A 22255-nucleotide genomic window follows, 5' to 3' on the forward strand; every position below is an offset into this window, starting at 1 on the left:
GTGATAGCTTTCTGCGATCAATAGTTATGGAAGATAAAAGATTAATTATCAAATTACATTGTTTGGAAACTGGTTTGGGTCAGTTTACTTAAGCATCACATGGTTTCAGCAGTTGGAGGTAAGGTGGTCACACCTTACCAGAGGAATCCTTTGAATTAACCTATGACCAGCAGGCAACTGGAACATCATTAACCGTGAGCCAATGAAGACCCCTAGACGTAATGCTGGTGTACATAGTAACATCATCAGTAGTTTTTTTCTATACTGAAACAGGATATAATCAATCTGCTCCCCCAGCTCGCTCTCTGGTCCTGACTACAGACAGCATGACTCTAACTTTTCTTGGGCCCGGGTGAAGCGTTAGAGAAAATGTAATGTATTCAGTGTTTTTATACTTTCCTGCTTTATTGTAATATATTTTATGCATAATGATGGCTTGCTGTAAATCCTGCTATATTTTTCAGTTAAATATCTTTGTGCTTTGGAACCGAAATAATCGCATTGGACAATGTTTTACTGGTAAGCGATAAAATGAGCTTAATAGTTTGGGGGGCTCGAAAAGGCACTACACTGCTCAAGGATTCGCAAAACCTATGGATTTTGGTTTACCAACAAAGGGTGGAGACGCGTCATATACTGGAAAGAACACAAATGGTTTTATGCCTTTATATCAACCAGTGTTGCCAAACTGAATATCCACTTTGTGTAATCTATGAGGTGCTAGTGAGGACTTGGGGACAAGAAACAAAAAAAAACCTGTTTCTTTTTCATGTCATTTTACAATTTAAAAGTGGTTTGTTTGTTTAGCATACGCATATGCTTCCCTGTATTGCCGCATGTTTAAACAGTTGTGTCACGGGCACTAGGAGTCTTTACCCAGGGATCACCAGGTGATAAGCTTACCAGAGCAGTATAGGTGGTAATATGGTACTCTGGTAGCGGGCTGATCACGGAACAGGAGACAGCAGATGATAGAGATGCTCGGGAAAGTCTATGACTAGCAGCACTGGTAATATATATGTAGTAATACACGAGGAACTGAATGGACAAAGGACATGTGAGGGTAGTCAGTGGTCTGCGGTAGCAAGTTGTACCACTGCTATAGTGAGGAGGAATGTCCAACAGAAACGAGGAGGTGATGAGAGTCAGCGGTCTGCGTTTAGCAAGTTGTACCGCTGTCTGGGTGAAGGAATGGGATCCAGGTGAAGGTATCCGGGAAGTCAGTGGTCTGCGATAGCAAGTTGTACCACTGCTATGTGAGAGGACACTGGAACAGGTGACACTGGAAACAGGAATCAGTGGTCTGCCTCTAGCAAGTTGTACCACTGAATATATATGTGAGGAGGAGCACGGGGAGAGACTGCAATACAGAGGATACACGGGCACCTTGAACTTGATCCACAATGACATGCAAAATATAGTAATGACTGAACAGCACTGCAATAATACAAAGTCATAGAAACTATCCGGGCAAAAGATAACACAGTCAATGATGGCAAAAGTCTCAGCGGATAATAAGCTCCAGAGGAGAACAACTCAGTCCAGCAAGATATGCAATACACCAGCACAGTCAATGAGAAGTATGCATACCGTGGTTCAGGAGCAGGCTGTCAGACAGGAGTGCAGAGATACCTGAACGGCTGGAGGCCGGCAGGATACGAAGTCCCTAGAGGGTGAAGCGGTAATCAAGTAGGTGCAGCGCACAGGTAGGTAGACCAGCAGGGGAACAAATACTCAGGAAGCAGTAGTATGTAGAACTGGACTCCTGGAGGACCCTGAAGAGTAGCGATGGTCTAGACGAGATGAAAGCAGTGAGGCGCAGATCCGATGCAGACTGGCGAGTAGAGACCAGCAGGAACACTGAGAAGCACGGAGAGCGGATCAGCTGCTGCAGACACAAGTAGAACTGAGGAGTAGCAGTCAGCAGGACTCTGCAGGTACACGGAGGTAGCGGATAGCAACCAGCAGGTGCAGCCACGATGAAACACGGGAGAGTAGAGCTGAGCTGGAACTGTTGAGCACGGAGAGCAGCGGATAGGAATCAGTTGTAGCAGTCTCGAGGAAACACGGGAGAGTTGAGGTGAGCTGAAGACTGTAGCGCACGGAGGCAGCAGATAGGAATCAGCCAAACAGTCACGATGAAACACGGGAGAGTTGAAGTGGTCTGAGGACTGTAGTGCACGGAGGCAGCGGATAGGAATCAGCTAACAGTCACGATGAAACACAGCAGAGTTGAAGTGGTCTGAAGACTGTAGTGCACGGAGGCAGCGGATAGGAATCAGCTAACAGTCACGATGAAACACAGCAGAGTTGAAGTGGTCTGAAGACTGTAGTGCACGGAGGCAGCGGATAGGAATCAGCTAACAGTCACGATGAAACACAGGAGAGTTGAAGTGGTCTGGAAACCACAGGAGTGTTGAAGTGGTCTGGAAACCACAGGAGTAGAAGTGGTCTGGAAACCACAGGAATCAGCAGTGCTGAATACACGAGGAAACACAGGAACACCTTCAGAGGCTCATGGGGAATGAGACTCCAAGATCAGGCAACGAGGAGTGGACAGCAGGTGCTTTAAATAGGGAGTGTTGCCTGATCAGCCAATTAAGTTAAAGGAACAGGTACTGAAGGTTTTGAAAGGGCTGCGCATGCGCAGACCCTCAGGATGGTGGACGGCCACGGTTCCTAAACACACGGGAAGAAGCACTCACAGTCTGGTGAGTGACAGTACCCCCCTTTTAAAGGTGGGCACAGAACGCCTGGAACCGGGCTTGTCCGGATTTTTGGAATAAAACTTCTTAAGAAGAGCTGGGGCGTTGAGATCTTCAGCTTTGATCCATGAACGCTCCTCAGGACCAAAACCCTTCCAATGAACGAGGAAACAGAGAACTCCTCGCGAAATTTTTGCGTCCAATACATGAGTAATCTCGAAATCTTCCTCCTGATGAACTTAAACTGGCAGAGGTGCTGAAGGAGGAGCCGAGAAACGGTTGATGATGAGAGGTTTGAGCAAGGACACATGGAAGGCATTGGAAATACGAAGGTTCTTAGGAAGTAGAAGTTTGAAACAAACTGGATTTATCACTTCAATGATCCTATATGGACCAATAAAACGAGGAGCGAATTTCATAGATGGGACCTTCAAACGAATATTTTTGGTAGATAACCAGACCCGATCTCCAATTTTCAGTGGTGGAATAGCCCGCCTCTTCTTATCTGCGAAAGACTTATATTTGGCAGATGTCTTCTTTAAACAGGTTTTGACCTGAGACCAAATATTTTTGAAGGTCTGACAAACAGTCTCTACAGCAGGAACTTGGGTGGGAGGGAGGGCAGGAAATTCCGGAAAAGACGGATGGTGACCGTAAACCACAAAGAATGGAGTTTTGGACGATGACTCATGGTACATGTTGTTATGAGCGAATTCAGCCCAAGGAAGCAATTCTACCCAGTTGTCTTGATTGGCTGATGAGAACATCCTTATAAAGGTCTCGAGATCTTGATTGACCCGTTCCGTTTGTCCGTTTGATTGCGGATGGTAAGAAGATGAGAGTGCTAATCGTATGCCCAAGGTTTTACAAAGGGCCCGCCAGAATCTGGAAACTAATTGTACTCCTCTATCTGACACAATCTCAGACGGACATCCATGAATACGAAAGATTTCCTTAACGAAATGTTCAGCCAGAGTAGACGAGGAAGGCAAACCAGACAAAGGGACAAAATGAGCCATCTTCGAAAATCTGTCTACCACTACCCAAATAGTATTACAATTTTTACTAGATGGCAGATCAGTAACAAAGTCCATACTAATATGGGTCCAGGGCTTGGACGGAATAGGTAGTGGTTGCAGCAACCCTGCTGGAGTTCTGCGGGAGGATTTAAACTGAGAACACAATTCACAAGAAGCAACAAACTCTTTGACGTCTCTCCTCATCGAGGGCCACCAGTAACTTCGAAAGAGAATCTCAAAGGTCTTGCGTTCACCAGCATGTCCAGAAAAACGAGAAGAATGGAACCACGAAAGGATTTTCCTCCTAAGAGTAGGAGGCACGAGGGTCTTCCCAAATGGTAGCACTTTAGTGGAAGAAGCAGCCAGCGAGATACATTTGGGGTCTAGTATAGAATGGTTGGAAACCTCTTCAACGTCAGAGGACGTCACAAAAGCTCGAGATAGAGCGTCAGCTTTCTTGTTCTTGGCAGCTGGTTTGAAGGTTATGATTAATTCGAAACGGGAAAAGAAAAGAGACCATCTTGCTTGACGAGGATTCAAGCATTGGGCAGACTGTAGGTATGACAAGTTCTTATGATCCGTGAAAATCGTCACAGGGTGACGAGCTCCTTCCAATAAGTATCTCCACTCCTCTAATGCAACTTTGCTAGCCAGCAACCCCTTGTCCCCGATAGTGTAATTTTTCTCCGCAGGCAGGAGACCCCGAGAGTAAAAGGCACAAGGATGGAATTTTTGTTGCTCCGAGCGTTGGGAGAGAATGGCTCCTAAGCCCACATTAGAGGCATCTACTTCTAGGAAGAAGGGAAGTGTCACATCAGGCTGTCGAAGAATGGGAGCAGAGGAGAAGGACTCTTTAAGAATTTGAAAGGCTTGGAAGGCCTCGGATGACCATTGCTTAGTATTGGCCCCTTTACGAGTCAGGGCCACAATAGGAGATGCAATGGACGAGAAGTCTTGAATGAAGCGTCTATAGTAATTGGCAAAACCTAAAAAACGCTGGATAGCACGAAGAGTAGTTGGCTGGGGCCAATGTAATACAGCATTCACCTTTTCTGGATCCATTTTCAGGCCAACTCCGGAAACAATATACCCCAAAAATGGAATCTGGGGCAACTCGAATGAACATTTTTCTAGTTTGCAGAATAATGAATTTTTCCGGAGTCTGGAAAGGACCTCTGCCACATGTTGGTGATGAGAAGGCAGGTCCTGTGAAAAGATCAATATGTCGTCCAGGTAGACAACGACACATACATATAACAAGTCCCGAAAGATCTCATTAACGAAGCTCTGGAAAACAGCGGGGGCATTACACAACTCGAAAGGCATTACTAGATATTCATAATGCCCATCTCTGGTGTTGAACGCTGTCTTCCATTCGTCACCGGGCCGGATTCTAATTAAATTATAGGCACCACGAAGATCCAACTTGGTAAAGATCCGAGCTCCCTTGATGCGATCAAATAACTCAGTGATCAACGGAATGGGATACCGATTTTTAATAGTAATGGCATTGAGTCCACGAAAATCTATGCAGGGGCGTAGTGATCCATCCTTCTTTTTTACGAAGAAGAACCCGGCTCCAGCGGGAGAGGTGGAAGGTCGAATAAACCCTCGCTGGAGATTCTCCTGGATGTAATCAGATGTAGCTTGAGTTTCAGGTAACGAAAGTGGATAGACCCGACCCAAGGAGGAGTCTTGCCAGGTAGAAGATCGATCGGACAATCCCATGAACGATGAGGAGGAAGACGTTCAGACTGAGCTTTATCAAAAACATCGGCAAATGAAGCATACTGAGGAGGGAGTCCCGGTGAGGAAGATGAGATGGAAGATTGCTGTATTTTAAGAGGAATGACTTGAGAAAGACAACGATGATGACATTCAGCTCCCCAAGACGTAACTTGAGGAGTGCGCCAGTCAATCTGGGGAGAATGACATTGAAGCCATGGAAGGCCTAAGACAATCGGACTTGTCGTAACAGGAAGAATTAAAAACGAAATCTCTTCATGGTGTAGCACACCAATCTAAAGCGTTACTGGAGACGTACTCTGGGTGATGAGACCATTGATGAGACGTGATCCATCTATAGCAGTCACAGTAATCGGTGTTTTCAAAGTAATCACTGGTAGGGACCATTGATTCACTAGGGATTTAGAAATGAAATTTCCTGCTGCTCCAGAATCAATCAGTGCTTGAGACTCAAAGGATTTGGTAGCAAAGGAAATCGTAACATCAAAAGCGCAGACTTTTAATTTTGTAGAAGATGGAGAGGACTCCAGGGACCCTAACTTCACCTCTCCAGAACTAGTTAGGGCCTGGCATTTCCCGATTTCTTAGGGCAAGAACTGAGCATATGTGTGGAATCAGCACAATAGATACAAAGTCTATTCTTTACTCTTCGGTTCCTTTCCTCTGAAGTTAATTTGGAACGTCCTATCTCCATGGGAATCACAGAAGGTGAAGCTGGGCGAAATTGAGGGGTTGAGCGAAGAGGTGCTTTAACTGAAGTTGTTTTCTCAGATTCTCTTTCACGAAACCTCATGTCTACACGATGGCAAAGAGAGATCAAATCTTCTAATGACGTAGGAAGCTCTTGGGTAGTCAGTGCATCTTTAATTTTATCGGAGAGCCCCTGCCAGAAGGCGGCAATTAATGCTTCAGTGTTCCACTGAAGTTCAGAGGCTAATATCCTAAATTGAATGACGTACTGGCCTACTGTATGAGAACCCTGACGTAAACGAAGAATGCTGGAAGCAGCGGAGGTCACACGACCTGGTTCATCGAACACACTTCGGAACATAGAAATGAATTTGGCACTATCTTGTAATACAGGATCGTTTCTCTCCCACAGAGGGGAGGCCCAAGCCAGAGCTTGTCCAGAAAACAATGAGATAAGATAGGCCACTCTGGAACGATGGGTAGAAAAATTTTGAGGTTGGAGCTCAAAATGAACTGAGCATTGGTTGAGAAAACCCTTACAAGTTTTGGGGTCTCCATCGTACTTTGACGGAGTAGGCAGGTGAAGCGTGGAAGGCGTAGACACCTGGGATGGCACTGGGGAAACGGAGGAAAGCACAGGAGCTTCAACATTAGCTGTAACGGTCTGTCCAGATGTTCCTTGGGAGGCTAACGACTGGTAGCATTGAAGTAACAGCTGTTGGCGAGCATCCTGTTGCTCCACACGGGTGACCAGATGCTGCAGCATCTCTTTGGCTGTAGGTTCCGTATCTGGGTCTGTCATGGCCTGATCTTACTGTCACGGGCACTAGGAGTCTTTACCCAGGGATCACCAGGTGATAAGCTTACCAGAGCAGTATAGGTGGTAATATGGTACTCTGGTAGCTGGGTGATCACGGAACAGGAAACAGCAGATGATAGAGATGCTCGGGAAAGTCTATGACTAGCAGCACTGGTAATATATATGTAGTAATACACGAGGAACTGAATGGACAAAGGACACGTGAGGGTAGTCAGTGGTCTGCGGTAGCAAGTTGTACCACTGCTATAGTGAGGAGGAATGTCCAACAGAAACGAGGAGGTGATGAGAGTCAGCGGTCTGCGTTTAGCAAGTTGTACCGCTGTCTGGGTGAAGGAATGGGATCCAGGTGAAGGTATCCGGGAAGTCAGTGGTCTGCGATAGCAAGTTGTACCACTGCTATGTGAGAGGACACTGGAACAGGTGACACTGGAAACAGGAATCAGTGGTCTGCCTCTAGCAAGTTGTACCACTGAATATATATGTGAGGAGGAGCACGGGGAGAGACTGCAATACAGAGGATACACGGGCACCTTGAACTTGATCCACAATGACATGCACAATATAGTAATGACTGAACAGCACTGCAATAATACAAAGTCATAGAAACTATCCGGGCAAAAGATAACACAGTCAATGATGGCAAAAGTCTCAGCGGATAATAAGCTCCAGAGGAGAACAACTCAGTCCAGCAAGATATGCAATACACCAGCACAGTCAATGAGAAGTATGCATACCGTGGTTCAGGAGCAGGCTGTCAGACAGGAGTGCAGAGATACCTGAACGGCTGGAGGCCGGCAGGATACGAAGTCCCTAGAGGGTGAAGCGGTAATCAAGTAGGTGCAGCGCACAGGTAGGTAGACCAGCAGGGGAACAAATACTCAGGAAGCAGTAGTATGTAGAACTGGACTCCTGGAGGACCCTGAAGAGTAGCGATGGTCTAGACGAGATGAAAGCAGTGAGGCGCAGATCCGATGCAGACTGGCGAGTAGAGACCAGCAGGAACACTGAGAAGCACGGAGAGCGGATCAGCTGCTGCAGACACAAGTAGAACTGAGGAGTAGCAGTCAGCAGGACTCTGCAGGTACACGGAGGTAGCGGATAGCAACCAGCAGGTGCAGCCACGATGAAACACGGGAGAGTAGAGCTGAGCTGGAACTGTTGAGCACGGAGAGCAGCGGATAGGAATCAGTTGTAGCAGTCTCGAGGAAACACGGGAGAGTTGAGGTGAGCTGAAGACTGTAGCGCACGGAGGCAGCAGATAGGAATCAGCCAAACAGTCACGATGAAACACGGGAGAGTTGAAGTGGTCTGAGGACTGTAGTGCACGGAGGCAGCGGATAGGAATCAGCTAACAGTCACGATGAAACACAGCAGAGTTGAAGTGGTCTGAAGACTGTAGTGCACGGAGGCAGCGGATAGGAATCAGCTAACAGTCACGATGAAACACAGCAGAGTTGAAGTGGTCTGGAAACCACAGGAGTGTTGAAGTGGTCTGGAAACCACAGGAGTAGAAGTGGTCTGGAAACCACAGGAATCAGCAGCGCTGAATACACGAGGAAACACAGGAACACCTTCAGAGGCTCATGGGGAATGAGACTCCAAGATCAGGCAACGAGGAGTGGACAGCAGGTGCTTTAAATAGGGAGTGTTGCCTGATCAGCCAATTAAGTTAAAGGAATAGGTACTGAAGGTTTTGAAAGGGCTGCACATGCGCAGTCCCTCAGGATGGTGGACGGCCACGGTTCCTAAACACACGAGAAGTAGCACTCACAGTCCGGTGAGTGACAAAATATAACTGATATTCTTTATTAAGTGTGTAACTTTTCAGAGGAAAATTAGTCATTTATATGTATTTTGCTTTTGTTTTTGTTTCTGTTTATGTGTTTGTGTCAAAGCCCTGCAATAGAAGTGGCAGTGACTGAATCAAGAAAAAGCCCTGCAATAGAAGTACAGTAAGTACCACATAGGCAAGATAAAAGGCAGTATTTGAATCTAGTGAAACCAGTTTTCAAACAGTCTGGAGAGAGGCTTCTATTCCAATCATTGGCAAGCTCAATATGTAAAGTGACACGGGAAGAAGCACTCACAGTCTGGTGAGTGACAAGTTGTATTGATAGATAGCCCTGTTGTATTTTATAGTGAAATTAATTGTTAAAACCTCTAAGAAGTATTTTTCTACGCAGAAAACAAAGGTGTATGTGAATTGTGTGATTGTAAAGATAAAGTTGATGCCGGTTGCTGTTTGACGAAACAGGGTATAAAAGAGAACCGAGGAAGGGTATACAAAGAGGTATACTGTGTTTACTAAAGCATGGTAATTTCGTAACCAATTGCAATTGTAATCGCGTGGTATACAGATAGCTTAGTATCTGTACACTGTGCGGTCGGACCACACATGTTACATACATTACAAGTGATTGTGAGCAGTTGCAGGAAATTCGCTGGAAAGGCTGAGTATTCATTAGTATTCAGTTCTCCCAGTTCTAAAGTATTCAAATAGGTGTGCTGAAAAGGCAGGATATTGCAAGGTTGATATTTCTAATCTCCCAGTTTCTGTGTTATGGGTCCTCGATGTGTACGCTTATCATCGCATGAATTGATAAGTTGTACCTAGTTGAGAAGTGAGTGGACACAGCTTACGGAATTTGGCCACAGCCATCACAAGTCTCACACAGGAGCAGGGGCGGATCCAGAAGTTAATTGTACCGGGGGCGATTTAGGGGGGGGGGCGATTTAGCCCCGCCCCTTTTTGACACCTAAGGCTGCTGACAGCTGCACACTATGTGCAGATCCGTTCAGCAGAGAGAGTTAGGGAGAGTCCTGCCCGGCTGCTCTGATTGTGTCAATCAGAGCAGTTGGGCAGGACTCTCTCCCTAACTCTCTCTGCTGAACGGATCTGCACATAGTGTGCAGCCACCAGCAGCAAGCCCCTGCTAGGGGGGGGCGATCGCCCCGATCGCCCCCCCCCTGGATCCGCCACTGCACAGGAGTCTTGCACTGCGAAGCATTGGAAAATTCCGTTTCCATATGGGTGCTAAACAAATGTGTGAGATGGTCGATATGACCGACGTACAGGTCAAAGTAGGCCCAATAGGTTCTGTGTTTGTGAGTAGAGATTGTGAGGTAAGTATACAATGGCATACAGTAAAGTATACAGTAAAGTATATAGTAAAGTTAGTATACAGTAAAGTTATGTATGCAATGGCATAGGGTAAAGGTAAGTATACAATGGTATACTGTGATCAGTGGGTCAAGATGACCGATGAATGTGTGAAACCCTTTCCCATAATGGTTGATAATAATTATCAAGAGGTACTGAGTAAGGTTAGTGATAAAAATATTTGTGAAAACTGAAAATTAATCTGACTGTTTAAAACTGTGCCAACTGTAAGGGAGCATGTAGCAGTATAGTCTTCATAGAGAAAAGTAACAAAGCAAAATGAAGCGAGCGCAAGCAGGAAAGTATAAAACGAATGAAATAAAAAATAAAAAAAAAACACTTGTAAAAATAGCAAATGTAACTGATAATCTGTATTAAGTGTGTAATTGTTCAGGTTTAAAATGAAGCACCTTAAATGTATATTTTCTTTTGTGTTTGTGTATGGTGTGATTGAATCAAAGGAAAAAGGCAGTAAGTGAATCTTGTGAGACCAGTTTTTCAAACAGTCTGAAGAAACCTTTGTTTCAATTTCATTCATAAAAGTGCAACAAGGGGAAAAGAAGTGTATAAAAGAAATTTGTTGTGTCCCTGTCATGGCTTAGATTCAGAAATCTAAGAAGGAAAAATAAGGTTTCACATATATGTGCTATTTAGTAGGTGAGAGATATCCATTGCGTTAAGACAAATGTTCTTCATTAATTGACCCTGACTGCAATGAGGCTATATAGCCTTAGAACAATAAAAAAAGACTGTAGATAACAGTTGCTAAGTACTTTTTCTGCATAAGAAACCGTTGTCATAAGGAATGAAGGCAGTCTGACCTTTTTGTTTTTTTTTGTGTGTTTTGTTGTTATGTGTTTCTGTTGTGGGTTGATGATAAGGATTGAAAGTAAAGAAACAAAAATGTTTTGTTTGTTTCTGATAGTAACTTTTAGTTTTCTCTTTTGTAGACAAGAGCAGCCAGAGATATATTTAGTAATAATAGGAATTGCAAGAGAATTACAAAATTAACAATGGGTCAGTAAAACACTCTCTCTTCTAACTGTGGTGGCCCATGATAACTTATTTGGTTGAGATTTATTATTTAAAATGAAGTGTGTATATACTCTGAATCTAATGTTGTTTTATGTATTCCAGGAAGACACACATGGGAGATATAGAGTATGCGTCACAAAGTGTTAATTTTGCACTTCTCTATTATAGTCACAAGTCCATTGCAAGGTGTATAGGTATTTTGTGATCGGAGATACCGGGTTCCTTACGAGCTGATGGACGACACTGGATTGGATGGGTAATGTAACTTCCTATTAAGTTTAATAAGAATTTGGTAAGGGTCATAGATCAGTTAAGAGTCAAGGGGATTATTGGAATAGGTGAGAGCCAATTTCCCGTAGTGCCCAATCCAGCTGTCATCTTGATGTAAATCTCCTTTTCTCCTTCTCTGCAAGTCATTTCATTATTATTATTCTTTCCTGTCCTAATTCCCATTCTTTACTTTTCTAACTGTCAGTATGTCATTCTTTTCTTATAAAGAGCTACAAAATACGTAGACACTGTCCCAAAGGGTTATAGGCAACCTCAATATTTTAAGACACAAGTCTGGCATGACTGTTTTCAAATTTTTTTCATCCACATAAGGGGTGCAGTATGAAAAATAGTTTTGCTGTATGCTAATTTGTTTATATCATCAGTGTTTGAAACTAAAGACTTGTTCATTCATTTCTCATTAACAGGACATGAGGTTGCAAGGGGATGGATCACAGCCATGCCAGACAAAGGTCCAATACTGGAGGTATTGTCTCACCCACGGGGCTATGACATTTTTGACAATGTACAGAATTAGGGGTACACACTTCACTGACATAGTCACAAAGGTACCTAAAGATTTTGTTTTTATGTTTATAGAAACTGTTGATCTTAAGCAGGAGTTTTGTTGTGGAAATGTGATTCAAGTTTTCTAAATTGCATGTGGTATCTGCCTTTTTGTCTCCTGAGCAAAGTGTACAAAGTGTGCCTCTAGATGCACAAAGGGTGGAAGGAGACAGGAAAAGGTGAAATAGGTAGATTAGAGAAAATGTAATGTATTCAGTGTTTTTATACTTTCCTGCTTTATTGTAATAACTTTTATGCATAATACTGGCTTGCTGTAAATCCTGCTATATTTTGCAATTAAATATCTTCGACAATGTTTTATTGGTAATTGATAAAATGAACCGAATATAAAATGACCCGAATATAAATGTATATATATATAAATATATATGTGTGTATATATATATATATATATATATATATATATATATATATATATATATATATACATATATATTTCCCTTTTTATGTAAAATGTAGGTTAGATTATAGTTAGATATAGTATTATTCAAGATGCAGATAGCTATTGTAGCAATAGTAGCAACAGACTACAATAACAGACAGCAACAGATACAAAGGTATAGTTCAACAGAATTAGCAAGGCATAATAAGATATTAACAACCATTCTAGAGCAGTAGATAGCAGTAATGCAATGTAGTTAGCAATAAATTGTATTAACTAGAATAATGTTATAAATGTAGTAATGATACTTGGAAATACTGTATATTGATGATCCTTGTATTACTTAGTGTACTTCAGAAACCTTATTGAAATGACTGCTCATGTTCAGGGAAATGAGTGCTGAGAAGTGCCTTGTTTAACTGTCTAATTAAGTGTATGTGAGCCTTATGGTCAGCATAGACATATATATTACACCTGGAGTTGAGTTTCAAAAAATTGATTCGAGTTAAGCTAGGTACACACTACAGGAAAACTGTAACGATATGAGAAATCCCTATTAGCATGCCAATTCTTGTGTACACACTATACCCGATTACCTTCAGATCTGGTGCAGCACGGTGGCTTAGTGACTAGCACTTCTGCATCACAGCACTGGGGTCATGAGTTTGTATGTGGAGTTTGTATGTTCTCCCCATGTTTGCGTGGGGAGAACATAAAAAATATACTAATAGGTTAATTGACACTGGTCTCTCTATCTGTGTGTGTGTGCGTGTGTGTGTGGTAATGTAAGCTCCAATGGGGCAGGGACTGATGTGAGTGTTCCCTGGACAGTGCTGCAGAATTAGTGGCGTAATATAAATAGCATAGCCTGCGCCCCTCCCCCCCTTCACTGTTGTGCAGTGTGCATGCACTCAGCAGAATTAGAACGACATTGTTTCACCGTTGAAGGAGATTTTCAGTTCAGTCTGAAATTTTCAAAAAATGATTTCATGTGCTTTAGAACAATAATCATTCATCGTTCCAGGGTACACACTACTGAGATATCAACAGATTGGCCCGATAATCGGCTGAAAACACAGTAGTGTGTAACTAGCTTTAAGTATGAGGTCTTACCTGCAGACAAGATGATTAATGGTGTCATATTGTTGGGGGAGGGAAGAGGCTTTGATTAAGTAGTCTTAACAGATAACATTTCAGCTTTTGAAACATTCTTCTCAAAATATATATATGATAAAAAAAATAATTTGCAATGCCTACTAATTTGTATCCAGAGATCTGGCAGAGGATTGCAGGAGAGGCGGGTACTGGCATGGTCAATCAGGTCCATAACTAGGGTGATGCATCATGTGCGAACACCCAGTGTACCAGAAACAGGCACGGCCCAGTGACCAGCTGTGATTTTTCTCTGTTTCTTTTCTTCACCATGTTTTGTGACGGGCTACTTCTCCGCTACACACTGACAACAGTGAGATGAGACAGCCGTCAGGACTGAAGCGGTTTGAACAGTGGGGATAGTGAAAGCAATTGCTTCAGCTCCTTCAACTGCCATAACCATATATACATATTAAATAGTAATTTGAACAACTGACAGCTCTCTCTGCACAGTACATATATAATCCTTTTTTTGTTTCCGCACTCGATCTTTGTTTCTGGTGTCCCCCGTGTTCTATATGCCACAATTCGTAGAGATACATTTCTCCCCCTCTCTCTAATCCCCCACTCTCCTCCACCTTCCTCCTCTCTCTTCTACCTCATCTACCACTTCTCCCTCCATTTCCTCTAACTCGTCCCCTCCCACTTCAGACACAAAAGTGAGCTGGTGGAGGAAGAACCTGTCCATGTAAACATTACTTGTGCAAACTCAAGAGCAGGTAAGTTTTTGGGGGAGTGAGTAGAAGTATTAAAATGTAGGCTTTTGAGTTATTATTGTATTGGGGCTGATGGGAGTGTTAGTGTAATGTAAGGTTGGGGGACTATTAGGGCAATATAGGGGATTCTATTAAATGCGGGGCTAATAAATTAATGTCAGGGTTCATTGGGGAAAATTGAATGCTATTACATTGACATGTGGGCAGGTTGGGGGAAATAGACTTATTTATTTAATGGGAACGATATAAATGGAATGTCAGGACTAATAGCGGGAGTAGAGGTCTAGTTATTAAAATTGGAATGTTATTAATTTAATGTTGTGGCTGTTGTGGGAGAATAGATCTGTTTATGAGATGTGAATACTATTATAGGGGGAAGGAGGTCTATTCATTAAACAAGACACACTATTAAATGAATGTGTTTGGTAGGTGTAATTATTAAATGTGGGTGCAATGTTTATTCATTGTGCAACGTTATAGGAGGTGACTAGTAACTATATTTTCCAAACAGGACCCCAACATTTCAGGATCCAGCCTAGCAGCAACTGAGCTTAAGACACCAGTAGCAGCACCAGATAGTCAAAGCTGCAAGAACAGGTAGGTGAGAGCAGCATAGCATTGGGACAGTCTAATGCTTGTAAAGGTCTAGGCGCTCCCCCATTGTGGTTGGCCACACCTCCTCAAGCAGTGCATCATCACTTGAAGGTAAAAAGATTCTCATATTCCAATCATCCGGTTCCTTTCAGGAGAATATATTGTGTGAGTGTGGAAGACCTCCATGAGCTGCTGTTGGCAGGGCGTCCCAAGGGAAAAAGGCAGCGGGCAACTGATCCAGCACCAGGAAATAAGAGCTACCAATGAGGGGACCGTTGGAGGCTAAAATCCTGCTCTGGTAGATAATGGCTTCCAATCAGGAATTCAGGAAGTACAAGCCTGCTCTAGAGGCAATCTTGAAGAACTGGATGTAAGGAGATAAAACTCCCACATATATTTACTCATGGGACTTTTCATCAGAAATAAAAAAAAGCTCCTAATCAGCCATTCTCCTTTTGAAGTGGTCACTTTCTGATGAAGTCATACAACACCCTGCACAGCCAGTAAACAACCAGACAATTAGATACTTCCCCATCAGAAAGTGGAATAGACAGCGCCATATCCTGGACAGCATAAAAATACCACCAGCAACGGGTGACAAGTTACACATAGAACATTTTATTTAATTTGTAATAAATAAATGTGCAGTAAGTTTGACCATCTGCTTATATAAGTAGTACTCTAAAAGTAGAAGTTAAATAATCTTATGCATTTGAAGCTTTTAATATATGTGAAGTGGGTGTTCTCTAGACTGACTTTTTAGTTGCAGTTCGCCTAACTGCTAGTCTAGTGATTTCATTTTTCTATTAAAATCTTGTATATCATACATAGTGCATATTGAGTTTACCTTTAGCCTCACAAGTCTGGGGAATGGAATTTCACACTGTATTTGTGAGTTTGCAATGTGCTGAAATTATTGTCTATGAATAGCTGGCACAGTGATAGGCAGATTATTCTGCTATTTGGTGTGGTTGGTGAAAGCAGGGGATACTTAAACCCAAATTACTTAGACTAAATTTTGTAAGAATTTTGTTGCATCACGCTGAATGATGTGAATATTTCACAGAACAAATTTATAAATTTCACTCACGTCTTAGTAGGTGCCTTGATCACCTTTCTTTGCAATGTATTTCTCATTTTATTGCATAATCCCTGTAGGCAAAATTCTTGCATATGAATCATTCAAATCTTTTCAAATGATCACTATATATATATATATATATATATATATATATATATATATATATATTTATAAATATATTCACTATAGAATAGTATTGCTGATTTTTTAGCCTCTTATAATTGCATTGATTCAAACAGTAGGTTTGATTTAGATTTATAGTTTATGATTTGAATTGCGTTTAAATAGATTTGAGGCATTAAAGTGCTGGAGCAGCTGGATGATAGTGACAATGGGGGCGACTTGTACTGTAAATCAGACTATACAACAGAGATGTCATGGCATGGCAGCAAAACATCAGCAGAAAGCAATATCTGATAATTAGCTGGTATAGTGTACAAATATGTTACAATGTTTAATAATACTCTTTTGCAAAACACTACATGGAATATTCCAGTACCAGACACCAGATGCTATAGCTCTTGACATCGTCTAACATAACATCTCATTCGATGCAACTCTGAAACCACAGGGCGTACAGATAAAAGAAACTACTTTATTGGCCTCTTCCTGGTTTCTATGGAAACAATATTCCTTTTTGCAAGGAGGTGTGTCTTTGATTGCTTTTGAGTTGTCAAGCAAGTGAGAGATGCACTGATCCTGCAACCCCAAGAGGCTTCTGCACACTACTAAGGAGGCATATCGATATGCAGGCCATGAAATGTTCAAAGCAAACCATTACACAATACGTCTTAGCTTGCAGACAAAAATCCTTTACATATGAGGCTATAGCATAGCTTGTTTTAAAACAGCTGTAGATTACATTCAATTTGCAAAACCATTAAAAATGTGACTATATTGTACATCGTTGGATGTTTTTCATGGTGTAATAAAAAATTACATATCTGCTCCTGGGGGAAGCAGCTAGCAGATTAAACGATAAAAAAGGCAGTAACATTTGTAAGGAATGGTTTCCCGGAGTACATTTCTTATATCTTTCATGTTGCTAAGTACAGTACGCCTGCACAGAATGAATCTTCTTTATCCAAAAACCAAGTTGCCATAGGAACACAATACAATATAAAGCAGCTCTGCAAAAAATGGTTTACACTTTATAAAATAATAATTTTAGCTATGGAACTCTATTTTCTTCATGTTATCTTTGGCTTTTTATATATATATGTAGTTATATTTCATCACCATTTCTAGGTTAAAATCATTTCACAAAGAGAATATATTGAACAACATACTTAACCTGATCATTACTAACTTTATCAGGGACAAAGCAGTATGATAAAGGGACCTTATCATTTTTTTAATGCTATCATGTAATTACAGTTATTGTAGGAATATAGCCTCTTTTTATTAAAATTACTTTTAGGAGGAAAAAGAACAATACCTCAAATTAGCGATGGGCGGGCTCGTTTCCCCAAGAACCGAACCCGCCCGAACTTTAGGTATCCGAGTACCAAGTCGAGCAGGCTCGGTACTCTCCCACCGATTTGGAATTGAAAACGAGGCAAAACGTCATTGTGACGTCGTCGGAGCTCGGTTCTCGCGATGTTTCAAATGCATAAATATCCACCTCCACAGCAATTCATTGCCATTTGACAGAGGGAGAGAGAAGGGTTAGGTCGCAGGATTAGAGCAGGGAGAGAACAGTTATTACAGCAGTTATTACAGCAGGAAGAGAGCAGTTATTTGAGCAGGAAGAGAGGAGTATAGAGGAGGCATTTTTCCAAACATTCCAAACTGTTTGGGGTGTCATATTCCCTCCTAAAGAAACTATTTTCTGCCTGCAGAAATTGTAATATACCAGCACAATTTCTTTATGAATTTGCACTACAAGTGATTGGGGTGTGACATTTTCCCCATTGGCCAAAAATCTATTTTCTGGTGTTGAAATTATTAGATACCAGCAGTATATATTTCTGAATTTGCACTACAAATGATTGGGGTGTGATATTTTCCCCATTTCCCAAAAATCTATTTTCTGGTGTTGAAATTATTAGATAGCAGCACTATATATTTCTGAATTTGCACTACAAGTGTTTTGGATCTCATTAAAATGGATTCACAGCAGTCCACATATGAGCAGGATCAGCAAGTAGCTGCTGGCACCAGTCCTGATGGTAGTCTTCCCTGTACGTCATCTGGTAAGCCCATGTAAAAGTACATAGTCTTTTTAAGTCAGGGGAAAAAACAAAAAAAAAAACCTTTTACCGTGTTGTAAAGAAAAAGAGCTGTAACTTTTGAAAAGTTAACTGCCGATAAAAAAACAAATTGCCAACATGCCATTCTAAACACGCAGTGGCACAGAAAGAATGAGGCCTTTGCCTTTCTCTATTAGCGCGAGATCTAAAAATGTTACAGAGCCTTCTTCTTGTAAGGTCACTCGTGACCAAGCAAGACCAAGTAATTCTGAGTCCAAAAGTGGTGCACAACTACTGTTACTGTGTGAAAGCCGAGCTGCAAGAAAACAGTAAGGCATTAGAGGAAAATGTATGCTCAGAATCAGAAATGACACCAATCCCTGAGGAGAGTCCATCCACGAGTGGTATGTGTAATCGTGACCATTCTGATAGTGTACCCATAAAGAAAGGACCTCTCGGCATTTACACCAAGTGAGGATGACACTTAGGAATTAGAAGAGGATGAGGGGGAGATTTGTGTAGCCGACGAGGGCGCTAATGAGGATGTTAATGAGGATGAGGTTGTTTGTGTAAGTGCTGCACCAGTGGCAGCAGTGTGGCACCAGTGGCAGCAGTTCTGGCACCAAATTGCACTTTCCAAACAGAAGCAGGGCTGACACAGGTGGCAGACCACAATAGTTTGACATCTGGGCTTGTTTGAAAGATTTTACCAAAAAATGTGTGACCTTGCCCATAACTCCAACCAATCCTACTATTAACTTGCAAAGGATGGTGGAGGATTATTTTCAAGAGTTAATTGATATGGAAATGTCAGACAGTCCGTTTCCATACTGGGGCATTTTTATTTAACGTACATTCTTTGCAGGCTGCTGTTTTGTCAATGTCACTATAAGTGTAGGGTGTAATGTAAACCCAAACAGACAATCTGCATTGTGCATTTCTATTTTATTGTACAGTCTTTGCAGGCTGCTTCTTTCTCTATTTAACTATAAATGTAGGGTGTAAAATACAGACAGACACCCAACTGCCTGTTTTGCTATGAATGTCAATAGCTCTTTTTAGACTGTTGACTGCCATCCTGGATTGGTGTGTGTAGCTGTAGAATTAAGGAGGGCCTTGCAGGGATTAAACTGTTTTTTTCCTAATTTGCACTAATAAGGGTTGGGTGTAATATACACCCAAAGACGAGTGTTCAATTGCTAAGAGTCATTGATGAAGAGGAAGACAAGCAGGCTTGTCTGTAGAATTTGCAGGCAAATTCTACTGCATTATATAGGTAACACCCAAAGAGAAGAGCTCCATTGCTAATTGTAATTGCTGAAATAGAAATAATTGGGCTGGCAGTCTTGGTCTAAATCTGCAGTTACATTTTATTGTACCATAGCTCACTCAGAAACAGGAGAGGTGGCAGGGTACAGTGCTAATCTTCCTCAAACAATACTAATTCTTCCCCGCTGGAATCCACCATCATAGAAGTCTGTGTACTATGATGTAATTGCTGATAATTGCCTTCCAAATGGAATTAGTAGTTCATTTTATGGCAGAGCTGTCATGATTTTTGGGCAATTCTTTTAGAGCAGAGCAACATTTTGTGCTGACTCATCTGCATCACCACTGGGTGTCTTGGGAAAGCTATGTTTTTTCCAACAAGCAGTTGTCAGAGAAACTGAAGGAGTAGACGTCATTACAAGATGTTGATAGCTCTTGGATCCTGCCGAAGCAAATTAAGTACTTAATCTACAATTACAATATAGTCAGCAGATTTATTTTGTTTTATTTCATCCGTTAAATTTCTGCTGCTCCTTCTCAAAAAGTATAATTATGGCAATCACTTGACTCAAGCTAACTGTGTCTGCACTCTCTTCACAGGTGACTACTTCGCTGGACTAAAGTACATTCCCCTCAAATAATAGTCTTCTTGCAGCTGCTGCATTCTCCTACATGCTGTTGCAGATTCCCGAAAATGACCCTAAATTTTTCAGGACACAAACAGCATCTCCTGCATGTCATTGTCATTTTTTAAAAGTTCTGTAACACCAAGTTGATTGTGTGAGCAAAACAGGAAATGTGATGGAATTCCCCCCCGCTGTAATGCTCTAACAATATTGGTGTTGTTATCAGAAATCCCATATCCTCGGAGAGTCCAAGCAGGATTAGTCATGTTGCAATGACATCCCTTACTTTTTGTAACAGATTGTCAGCTGTATGCCTCTTAGTGAAACCGCTGATACACAGAGTAGCCTACTTCAGAAAAATGTTACGTACTTGGGTACATGCTGCTGCTGTTCCTGCTGGTGAAGGCGAATCACCAACCCAGTGGGCTGTCACAGTCATATAATCTTTAGTTTGCCCAGTTCCACTTATCCACATATCTGTGGTTAAGTGTACACTGGGTAGAATGGCATTTTGTATCCCAATAATTACATTTTTATGAACCTTCTGGTAGAGGTGAGGAATAGCTTTTCTTGTAAAATGGTGTAGAGATGGAATTTGGTAACGGGATCAGAAGACCTCAAGCAACTGTCTAAAACCAGCTGCATTAATAGTGGACATTGGACGCAGATCTAATACTAGCATAGTCCCCGTGACGTCTGTGATCCACTTTGCGACTGGGGGACAGCTTTCATACTTACTTCCTCTTGCAAACGATTGTTTAAAAGTCAATTGTTGCTCCGGGGGATATTGATGATGAAGGTATTGGGGATGTAGATTGCAGGTGCTCGGATCTAGATGAGAGAAGGGAGGTAGAGGATGCTGAACTGCTTGTTGTTATTTTTTTAACATAAGTTTCTGATTTTCCCAACAGCTTTCCATGAACTCACTTCAAATGCCGTAACATGGATGAGGATCCTAGATGGTTAAGGTTCCTACCTCTACTGAGTGTGGCTTTAAAAACGCTACAAATGACTAGACAACTGTTGTCAGGATTTGTGTAAAAATAATTCCACACTTAAGAGGTGGATATTTGGTCGTGGCCACGACTAAGCACATATAGCGAAACGCACGTCGGCGTCTCGCTGGATGCTTCCACTTACCTATTTATAAATCCTCAGATCCTTTGTAATACTCCTATTAGATCCAAAGTTAGATGGAGTTTACATTAGGTAGCTAGCAATACACCTTATATAGATGAACGAAGATTACCTGCTAGCTCACCGTGCCTCATAGATCCTTTGATAGCTAGATAGCCATGGGCATTTTCTAGCCAGCCAGGAGGGAAGTTTAATAACCTATGGCTATATTATAGAGACTCTTTATTATACTCTTGATCATTCATTTATATTATCTAAACCAGACGTGGTGAGATAATTTGATCCATTGGGCCAATTAATATTGTTATATATACTAATAGGATCTATTATAAGGATGTTATTATTGATTAATGGGATGGAGAAGAGCATCCAGTAAACTTTTAAGTACACATCACGTTTTAACTTTTTTCATTTCATTTTATATTTCGCTGATAAGTCAGTAATAAAAGTTACATCTTAAGTGTTCCATACTCCTTTTAAGATTTAGAGCATTTGTGCACCCACTAAACCCTTCTTTCATTAAACTTTCATCTGCCTCTCTAAGGAATGGTAGCACCCCGTACATAATAAAATATTAATATGTAAAAGGCAACACGGGATATGCTCTATCATTAGTGCGACTTATGTAGGCCCCCCTTTTTCCCCGTCCCTTTATCCTTTGAAATATTGTATACAGGTGGGTAAAACCCAGCATTTCCTGCAAGAGCTAGGGGATGGCATTGTATGCAAATAAAAAATATGGGAAGAGCAGACCCAGATGGGCATTAGGTTGGCAGTTTCCAAAAACTATACAGGTGAGCAAAGTCCAGCTTTTCCTACTTGTATCAGGAGATGACATGGATGCAAGTGAAACAGATTGGAAGACCAAATCAAGATAGGTAGAAGCATGATAGTTTGCAGAAACAATATAGGTGGGCAAAGCAGCCCCAGATAGACAGCAGGATTGCAGTTGATGAAAATGATAGAAGTGGGCAAAGCAGAGCTTTTCCTAGCACTTGGAGAGGGCTTGGCCCCAAATGAAACAGAGGGAAGGGGCAGCTTTAGGTAGGTAGTACAGTATGTTGGCAGTTTAA

General features: G+C 41.8%; 1 long non-coding RNA gene across 1 annotated transcript; it reads left to right on the top strand.

Annotated features, from left to right (window-relative positions):
• The first annotated feature begins 311 nt into the window (after positions 1-311).
• Positions 312-12247, top strand: LOC142140268 (uncharacterized). The gene is made up of 3 exons (XR_012688364.1): positions 312-371; positions 11344-11431; positions 11874-12247. It is a non-coding gene; the product is annotated as an uncharacterized LOC142140268 (long non-coding RNA).
• Positions 12248-22255: the final 10008 nt, after the last annotated feature.

The sequence above is a fragment of the Mixophyes fleayi genome, chromosome 2, assembly GCF_038048845.1.
Source record: "Mixophyes fleayi isolate aMixFle1 chromosome 2, aMixFle1.hap1, whole genome shotgun sequence".
In the NCBI taxonomy this organism is placed as follows: Eukaryota; Metazoa; Chordata; class Amphibia; order Anura; family Limnodynastidae; genus Mixophyes; species Mixophyes fleayi.